Raw genomic sequence first — 10,709 nt, forward strand, 5'->3', positions numbered from 1 at the left:
GAGTGTGTTTTTTTTTAAAGTTTTCTCCTTTATGAGTATGTTGATAATCATTTATGCTTGTGGATAATATTGTTTTAAAGAATGTATATGCACAAATATATAGATAACTAAACAGGGTTGGATAACATCTAGTCTTACTATTTATTTGGTCCAATTGGTTAGATGTAGAGACAGTTACTTTTTAAAAATATCATTCTGATTAAAGTGCACAGGTGGCTGTGAATAATATAGCATATGAGTTGCAGTATAGTGTATCAGGATAGTAGTGTTGTTTGAGGTTAGTGAATAAAAGAGGTTATTAAGAAGATTCCTATAATGACCACAGTACTTGAATGAAAGAGCACTAAGACTAGAGTAGGACCTTCTATGACAAAGGGAAGCCATGGATGAAGACCAAATTGTTCTAATTTTCCTGTAGCTTCACTTAGATGGCCTAAGAGAGGAATAATATCAATAATGTCTGTGGAGAGCCACAGATAGCAGCGCCCCTGCTGCTTCCCCAGCGCAATGCGCCCCCTTTTGCGCATGCGCAGTGCGCCCCCTTTTGCGCATGCACAGTGAGTAAAACTTTGCGCGTGTGCAGTGCGCCCCTTTTTTGCGCATGTCTAAAGGCATGAGGTGAGGTGGTGTGATTCAAACAAGGCATAGCGTGAGGTGGTGTGATCCGAATGCACCAACCAGGAGTGACGATGTGGCAGTTTCTGATAGGATAGGCACACTATAAAGGTTCTGTGGGAGCTTTTCCTGGGGTCACTCCAGGATCCTGAATAAAAACTGCTGCAAGAAGAGTTCCCGGTGTTGGTGTCTTTCCTGCTGGACATGGGCGGCATCAGCAAATGTCAGATAAAAGAAATGTTCAAATTCTCAAGAGTTGGTGTTTAGACAGAATCATTATATAGCTAGAATAAATGTAATGTTGCCAATGCGATTTTACAAAACTAGTTGAAGGGTGGTAGTGTTGGTATTGCTTGACCAAATCATCACCTGATCAGTATAAATGGTGTTATACTGACTCTTTCTTAGCTAATAAGTAGTGAATATAGTTTATTAGCTGAAGAACTGCTTCAGTTTGAGCATACTGTTTTCAAGTTCCAAATTATTCATAATTTTTTCTTTTGCTCTTATTTTATTCAATTTGTTCAGTACATTGTGAAAAGATAACAAGTATCATAATATCAGAATATAATGAAAGAGAGATAAATAGCCAATATATACAAAGATAAAGAGATTATACATGATTATAATTTATTAACGAGATTACTGGATTAATGGGATGTCAATATAGCATAAAAAGTAAATAAATACAAGATTGAAAACATCTGTAGCTGTCTCACTGTCATTGTAAACCTTTATAAGCCATATATCTAAGAAATTTGACGAAGTTTAATGTTCTTTGTGCTGTGTTCATTTATAATCCACTGTTTTGATATAATAATCTACATTAACATTTCATTTAGTCACATTTGCCACTGCTATGTTTTGGAATATCTTAATTGTCTTATCTTTATGGATAAAATTATATTTAATTTAGTCCATTGTGGCAGTAATTTGTTTTGTTTTGAACTACTGCCATTAACTGCTGGAAATAACTTTCATGTTACTTAATGTCTATCCAACATTTTGTTTTATAAAGTGTCTAAAATTTACTAAATCTCACTTTAATTATTGTAATAGAATCTTCTTACTCTTTCTTCTTGTTTTCTTTTTAATTCGTGTACAAATTATTCTCAACATTTCTCCCAAGAGTTCTTAAAAACAAAAACAATGTGTAGCATTGTCTTACTATTTTTCCGGCATAAATGACAATCATTTATTTCATCTCTACTAACACATGGGTCATTTGCCATTTAAATATTTGATTTTACTAAAAACCACTTGAACACTCTTTTCTTCCTCCTGACAGAAAAATACAGTAATTTTCCTAAAAACAAAACTATGAACAGGCATCCTGGCTCAGCCTACTGTTCAGTCTAATGCTTCTGAGATAGACGTTTACAGCAAGTCAGCAGGCTGAAGCCAGAAAGCCAGTCTTCTACTTGAAAGTGTTGCACTCTGGAGTCTGTTTTCTACACCCATCTTCATGGCCTAACAACCTATTGTACAGCTGAAGCCACGAACTGCAAACTAGTCCACAGCACTCGGTTCTCTCTGCTCCATTAAAGTAAACATAACTTACCTCTATCATACTCAGAAAAATACTTTAGCCTAAAGGTCCCCAATAGTTGCAGGACTGAACTAGATACAGCCTCACACTTCGGATAGAAGTAATACATTACTCAATGAAGGCTGCATAACCTGCTGTTAGAACCCAGGCATATGAACACTGAGCCCGTCACTGTTCACGTGGTTTGCCCATCATGCAGTCCTTTGCCGTTAGTCAGCTTTAGGCAAGTGCATGGTGCACCACATCTGCCATGTCTTAGGTTGCTACTGTTTTCTCTTCTTTACTGAAAGGTTGTAGTGAGCCAGGCTTTAACTCATGACAGGCCAGCAACATGAGTGCCTTTACTGCGACATTCCTCCGCCTTTTTCTGAGTCAGCACCTTCTCTCTGGTCTCATCATGAACAGAAAGGTTTCCATGGAGAAAAGCTAATTGCATAAAGGTCTTCGATCTTCGGGTGGTCACACAAACGAGCAGTACATACTTTAACTCTGTCAACGACTTTCATTTTTAAAGGCTGAATGTCTTTTTCATGCAGTGCTGCAGCCTCTGGGTTTAGGGGGCTTGTGTTTGATCTTGTAGAAGATTCTCCTTGTATATATTAACACCTGCCAAATATGATTATGGTTCTGACTCCACTTTGCAAATGAACTGGGATCAACTAGCAGGTGAAGGCGGGTGTATCCAACAGCAAGCATGAACAGTTGCCATCTGGATTATTTTATCAGGAATATATACCATAAACTTGAACACGTCATCTCGATACAGCTCATGCCATATAAATATTATTCCAAACCACACTAATGCAGAGCATTAAGACAGTTGTACATAGACGCCTGGTAGCTTCTGCTTTACTATACCAATGTAAATTCTGCAGGTAGAAGGGCCCGTAGGAAGCTTGGGTGCCATTTGTTGAGTGTGCTGCTGGGGCAGAGGATGTAGGCAGAGCGTTTTTTGGGAAGAGAAGGCAGATTTGTGTGTGTGTGTGTGTGTGTGTGTGTGTGTGTGTGTGTGTGTGCAGTTCATGAAGGACTGGTTCTCACATCCCCTACTAACATCTTCTCTTTGCCTTCAGCTCGCTGGATGCCCTCTTTTCAGAGCTCTGGTGGCTGAGCTCCCCCTCGGCCCGAAATTCCATTGTCTTCCTCTTATACCTCAAGTTTTTATTTATTTGTTTTATTTATTTATTTATTTATTTATTTATTTATTTACTTACTTATTTACTTATTTACTGGTCTACCTATTATTTAGTCATATATATATATATATATATATATATATATATATATATATATATATATATATTTACTATCTAGGGAAAAACAACTTGCCTCAACTTCACTGGTTTTATTTCTCTTCCTAGAATACACAAAGAATGTTCTAGTTTTAGGATTATTATGATATTCTTACAGCTTCCAACCTGTAAGAAGCCATCTTATCTGTCTTCCTATGGGTCATTCCTTGATTCTGACTTCTTAGTGTAAGTGCCATGCCTTGAAAAATACTTCTTTCTGCCTAATAATTCTTACTTCAAGATTGGTTCCAGAGTAGTTTATGTCAATGACCTCTAATCTCATTAACCACCTAAGACTTTGCCTTGTAATCGCTGTTGTAACTGAAAATGGTATAAGAATATTTGACTCTTTTTTTGGTATACAATGCATGTTTCTAGCCTGACTTCCCTCAATGATGCACTGTTACCGGGAACTATAGGGCGAATAAACTCTTCCCCTAACCTGATAAATAGTGTTTTATCACAAGAGCACCAACAATGATAACTAAAACACTATGAAAGCATGTCGAACAAATAATGAAACTTCATAGAATTTAATTTACTTCAATGCATAAAGTGAATGATGCTTCATATTCTTATGTGTGTATTTTGCTGGTAAGAATATGTTAATCACATCATTTTACTTTTATTAGCTACTTGCCAGTCTTTAATCAATCTTAAAAATTAACAAAGGTATATTTTAGAAATAATTATTAAATTTGGATTTTGTTTTATCATATGTGTTATGAAAATCAAGCATTATGTTAAGAGTAATCACTCGTAAGTGGTTTCTTTTTACTTATGTTCATATGTTTCTGTATATAAGTGCTCATAGATACAAGAACCATGTGTCAGGTCTCCAACACTTGGATCTGAGCTGGTTATGAACTTACTGAAATGAGCAGTAGGAACTCATGTCCTCTGGAAGGGCAGTAAACACTCCTACACGCTGAACCATCTCTTCAATCCTTAACACTGTTTTATATCTATTTCAAGAGAAAGCTATGAGAAAAAAAACACTATAACACCAAGCAACGAAACCCCAAATCAAGTCACGTGTCTTTCTTTGCAAATGTGAAAAATGTGTATTAATATAATATATGAATCCTAAGTAAGTTGTTTTTTTTAAATCAACATGCTCAGTAGCTCAATGCTTACCTTAAGAAACCAGGCAAGCATATTGTACAAGATCTTACCTAAATGGGGAAAGAGGAAATTTTATCTGGAAAAAGTGTTATTTCACTGTGCACAGAAATTACAGAAAGGATCAGCTCAAACTAATCATTTTTTAGAGAAAAGAGATAATATTCTGGTAGTTATGGATAGAATTAAATGCTGTATATATTACGTATTCCTCCAATTTTACTTTCTTATCTACTCTTAAATATTAAAACCACTAGTGGGTCAAATTATACTGTTAATGTTTTCTACAGATAATTTTAGTGTGTATCTTCTTTTTGGTATACAAATCATAGTTTAACATTGACATGAAAAAATCTAGTAGGTTTTTCAGTTTAATTAGTATTTATCAGTGAAGCACAACAAACAAGTTTACTGGCATTTCTCCATCAATATCTATAAATTAAAATGGACTTTATATTGTCCTAATAGAAGACTTACATTTTCCTAGTTACCACAGTGAGAAAATACTGGTTCAAAATAAAAAAAAACATGTTTTTAACATAGAAGCCAATAGTTGTTGAATTGAAGATTTACTTTGACGTATGCAGTACTCCTCTTCACAGTCTGAGCCTTAGAGTTAGCAGAGGTAGCAAAGTCATGACTTGATAATCCATTATTCCACCCAACTGTCACACTTAGTTTAATTTCAGAAAGTAGATGTGGAAAGGTTTTGAGTGACATAGAATTTTAGTTGCCATATCTTTTCATCGAGAAATAGTAATGATTTGTAGAAACCTATATAATATTCTTCATAACACACATTTTTGTCTTATAAAATATTAGGCAACTAGTAGCAAATTGCTTTTCATAAAAATGCCCTTGAAGTCCTCTGCTATGTTATTCAGAAATAACACCTTCCTCACCATTTTCTTATAGTAAACAATAGCAAAAAGAATCCTTCTTTTCAAACCTGTGCTGCAAAGGCAAATGTTCTCTCTCGGCGGTGTTTTATGGAAATTGGCAATATAAAAGCAAAATTATGCATATTATATATTAATTTCATATCATATAAATATGTGAAACTATATATGACATATATATATATATATATATATATATATATATATATATGTACATACGATGTGAAACTAAGCCAGTATCCCCCTCAGTCACAGTAATAGGGGAAGGGAGTAAGGGAAAAATGGGCAGGAGGGAGGAATGGGAGGATACAAGGGATGGGATAACAATTGAGATGCAATATGAATAAATTAATAAAATATATTTAAAAAAGAAAAAAATAAAAGAGGAAACCAAATTTCCCCCTCCATATACCTGTCTTTGTAAACTTATAAGCCATCCTACATTTTTTAACTTTATATGAAAAACTATAACACAGAAGATGGCTTTTTAAAATACATATATTTTTCATAAGTAGATTGCTTTATAATTATAACTTTGTTTGGAAAGACATGAACAAATTTATTTCTTCAGTAATGCAGTTCACCCAAAAATAACTTCAAGTCTTAGTTACATTTATTGTTGTTTGGATGTACATGAACATTATTACTTCATTAGCTATATCTAATATTTGTATAAGTCTGTCAAATTTTAATAAGGAAATTATGAAACTTTCCATTTATTATTAAATATACTATTGATATAAGTAATCATGAATTATTAGCTTACATATTTAGTTTTCTTTCTTGTACTCACTTAACATCTTTACTTTGTTTTCTGTATAGACACTCTGAACGAAATAACACTCAAAGCAGAATTTAAAAGCCAGAATTGAATTCAATTACTTAAGACAGTTCAGAGGTAGTCAAGACCATCTCCCAAGAAGATGGTCAGAATTACAGAGCTCCCAGAGTTCACTTCTCCATTTGTTTTGTCTTGGATTCTCACTGGAGTGCTCTGCTTGGAAAACTACCCCTGAACTCCAGGAACTGAACTGCTCCAAGCTAAACTCCACTGTACTCACTCCCAACTGACTTCTCAACTCAATTCTGCTGCACTGAACTGACTGAATTGCACTAAAATGTTAGAACTGACTGAGTTTAACTGACTAAAGTGAACTCAACTCCACAGCACTACCTATCAATAGATTCACAACTGTACCAGAACAGACTGAACTTCCTCTCTTTCTGCACTTTCTCTCTCTCTCTCTCTTAAAATAATTTACTCAGATTATATCCCAGTTGTTATCCCCTCAGTTGTATCTTCCCATTCTCCCCTCCCTCTCTCTTTCACCCTATTTCCCTCCCCTAGACCTGTGACAGAAGGGGATTTCCTTCCCCACCATATGATCACAGCATTATCAGGTCTCATCCAGATAGGCTGCATCCCCTTCCTCTGAGTGCCACCAGGGCTCACCACCAAGGGGAAGTGGTCAAATAGGGGACATCGGAGTTCATGTCAGAGGCAGTCCCCATTCTCCCCATAACCATGCAGAATGAGTGGTCCATTGGCTATATTTAAATAGGGCATCTAGGTTTACATTGTCCTTGGTGGTACAGCAGTTTGTGCAGGCCCCTCTGGGTCCAGATCTGCCAACCTCAATGTTCTTCTTGTGGGATTACTGGACCCTATGGGTCCTTCTGTCTTCTCAGTCTTCCATAACATTCTTACTTGGAGTCCAATAGTGAGTCCCAGCATCTTTCCGGATCCCCCACTGAGTGAAGGCACTCAGAGGACATGCATGTTGGGCTAATATAAATAGCCCCACTTCCTGTCCTGTTTAAGTGAGAGTTAGGTGTAACTTATCTCCAACTGATTTTTTTTCAAATATTTCTCTGATTTGTCTCTTTGTCTGTCCCTCAACTAAACATCATTTTCAAACATGGCTGCTTTCCTCTACAAACTAACCTTACCTATGTTGTTTAGGGTTAAAAGTGGATACTACAGGCTTGTTGGTATTCCAGCCAGAGGAATTAAAGTGTGCCATTCTACTAGATCACACAGACCCGGGTCTTTGGATGTGATCCCTTGCCAGAAGAGCCATGTTACTGGTTTGAAGTTCCTCTACAGTTACCAAGCCCATATTCTTGCACCCAAAATGGAATGCCCTCCAGAAAGTGTATTTGATTAATGAGGTTCTAGAAGTCTCCCCAAATAATATAGCATACTGCCATTCCTCTGGCTTGTCTGCCATAACATGAAAGATAGAACCTTATTGGTGGAGACTACATATAACTTGTTTGCAACATACAGTGAAAACCCTCAGAAACAGCTGGAAAGCTACCTGCCTTGCCAGGTAAGTTTCATAGACATTGCCAGAAGTTGCTAATCTGGCTGCTGATGGAGAAAAGGCTTTAATGCTCCTCTCCAGCAGTGAACACTATGAAGTTTAATAGCAACTTACCAGGAATGATGTGCCCATTTGTGTGACTGTGCCTGACCATTGTGGGGATGACTAATTGCTCTATAATTTAATTGTAGATTCCACAGAAGTGAAATCATGCTTGGTACTGTAAGTTTGGTAAAATCCCATACCTTAGGAGATCATAGCATGTGGAAAGTATGAATGTTTAGCTAAGTTGAAGTAGTACGACACTTCCTTGTTAATATCTGTAGTTGTACCTGTATAAAAATGCTATTTTCATCCTTAATCCTAAGTCTTTCTTTATAGTGACTTCACAGTGAAGGCAGACTCAGGAATGCCTAAGTTGCTAAGAATAAGTGATAGTGGAGTGTTTGTCCCTAAACACGATATTTGTAACACTTCCTCCATGGCTCTGGGAACATCCTGGAAGAAGGCTTGGAGTAATAAAGTCTGCAAAAATAGTCAATGTAATATGATTTTGTAGATATGATACAACCATGTCAATCTTAAACTCACAGAAATGCAGGTTACATGCACTGAACCTGCACCAGACTAGCCCTATCAACAAGTCTAGATGGTAGAAGTGTTTTTCATACCTATTGCTTACTGATGATCTAGTAAACACACACACACACACACACACACACACACACACACACACACACACACACCCCACATACACACACATAAAGCTTCTAAGAGAGGCAGAGTCATTGTCTTCAACTTAATAGCAATGGGTAGTTCCAAAACTTAATTGAAATAGATAGTTCAAAAAACTGCTAAACTATTGACAACTAAAACTTTCTGGGGAAGAGAGTCATTGTCTTTGATTATCAAGTTCCAGTAGACAAGCTCTTTCCTGTTCTGCATTGGCAAAATTAAAAATGTCCAAAAACATAAAGTGATGAAAACAACAACTAAAGAAACAAATTTTCATGGAGGAGGGAGAGATGTCAAGGTTGTAAGATGACGAAATAAGAATGCATTACTAAAAATGTATGAAAATATCAAAGAAAACATATCACTGATATGAGTTTTCTAATTAGAATCCTTTTAATCTCCACTTGCTTAGAACAAAAGCCAGCATCCTTACATTAGTCAATAATGTCCTAAAACATTTCTTGAAATTTTTATGACGCCATGAGTTCCTACTCTATAACTATCCATTTTTTTTGTACCAAATTTTGCTTGTTTGTTTTCTGTTGTATCAGGAATAGTCCTTACCCATTCTTGTCCATGAGAGTTTGAGGTCAAAAATATCACCAGAACTTACTTTAATGTAAGAAAATTAATTATATCATTTTTTGTATTTTGATACAAGGTATCCTTCCCTAGAAAGTTCAAGTTAGTTTTGAGGTTGTAATTCCCTTGCTTCTACTTCTGAGTGCTTAAATAACAGACATAGGCAATAATGGTTATGTCTGGGACTTTTCTGGTTACTATGTCTAAAATTACTCTTCTCATTCCTGAAAATGCTATTCTGTCTGTAATATTTATTTTAATAAGGAGAAATTGACATTATGTGTTTTATTGTTTCTATTTTGCTCATATAATTATTTTCCATAAGTGTATAACTTGCAAATGGTAGAGTTTTACAGTTTACCTTTCTATATGAGTACTGAAAACTGAACAAGCAATAATACCTATAGACTATAGAATGACTAAATAACTACATATGAGAAAATATATGTATATATAATATATATTGATATAGCATGAAACCACTTTCTTAACATTTATGGTTGTATCTGTAAAATATGGTTTTTATCCTTAATTCTAAGTCTCTCTTTGTTGTGATTGATAGTGAATGCAGACTGAAAACTATATATATATATATATATATATATATATATATATATATATATAGTATACATATATATTCTTATGTATACCCCTAGGTATGTATGTACTTCCATACTTTATATGAGTAGAAGTAATTAATACCAGTTGATAAATAATACTGAGGATATTTGGATATTTTAGATGATTTTATATTTTCAAAAATATACTTTAGTTCATATATTGAAAACAACTTTTTAAGTAGCCTACTAGTCCCTATCTGAAGTGGGAAAAATATGCACAGAAGAGCCCTTGTTTGCATAGCGCTCATTTGAAGACATGAAAATTAGTTAACATGGAATTTATGAACACACAATTTACAATCTCAATGAAAAACAGATGTTGTATAATTCAGCTGGTTTAGCAGGTCAACACTGGTACCTGGTGTTTGTCCCTGAGCTAGAAATGTTATTTTGTTGCTGGACTTAACGTAATGGGATAATACCATTGTTCAGAGATGTCCCTGGGTAAGCACTTTCTTTATTAATGAACTTAAACATAGCTAATAGAAGCGTTAACAAAAAGATTATGTTAACATAATATTAATGTTAAATTACATAATAGCTTTGCTGCTCACATTAGCCACGAAACTTTAACCAGGTAGCATAATAATGAGAGACAAAAAGAATGCAGGGCACAGCACACAATAATTAAACTGTGTGGAAGTGACAAATATAAACAAGTTTCAATAGAGTGGGAGTTTTTGTTTTTGTTTTTTGTGTGTTGTTTGTTTAAGGAAAGACTTAGCTTTGGAGTATTGGTTGAATTAGAGTGAGTAGATAGACAACCTTCCCACAACAATGGAACATATGTTGCCTGATAGAATTAGACATACCCATTAATCAGCATTTTTATGTGTTTTCATACGTTTATGGAAAGGGAGATAAAGACACCTAGGGAAATATTTTCAAATGGTAGCCTATGTCTTCCCTAAGTGTAAATGCTACAGCATCACATGGAGTAGAGATGGGTCCCGAGTAGATGCGAATTA

At 35.3% G+C, this 10,709-nt stretch overlaps 1 pseudogene across 1 annotated transcript; it reads right to left on the reverse strand.

Moving 5' to 3' along the window:
• Positions 1-2,419: 2,419 nt before the first annotated feature.
• Positions 2,420-3,139, reverse strand: LOC311584183 (AKT-interacting protein-like; annotated as a pseudogene). Its single transcript has one exon. The product of its transcript is annotated as an AKT-interacting protein-like (transcript).
• Positions 3,140-10,709: the final 7,570 nt, after the last annotated feature.

The sequence above is a fragment of the Acomys minous genome (genome assembly GCF_964271855.1).
Source record: "Acomys minous genome assembly, chromosome: 15".
Taxonomy (NCBI): Eukaryota; Metazoa; Chordata; class Mammalia; order Rodentia; family Muridae; genus Acomys; species Acomys minous.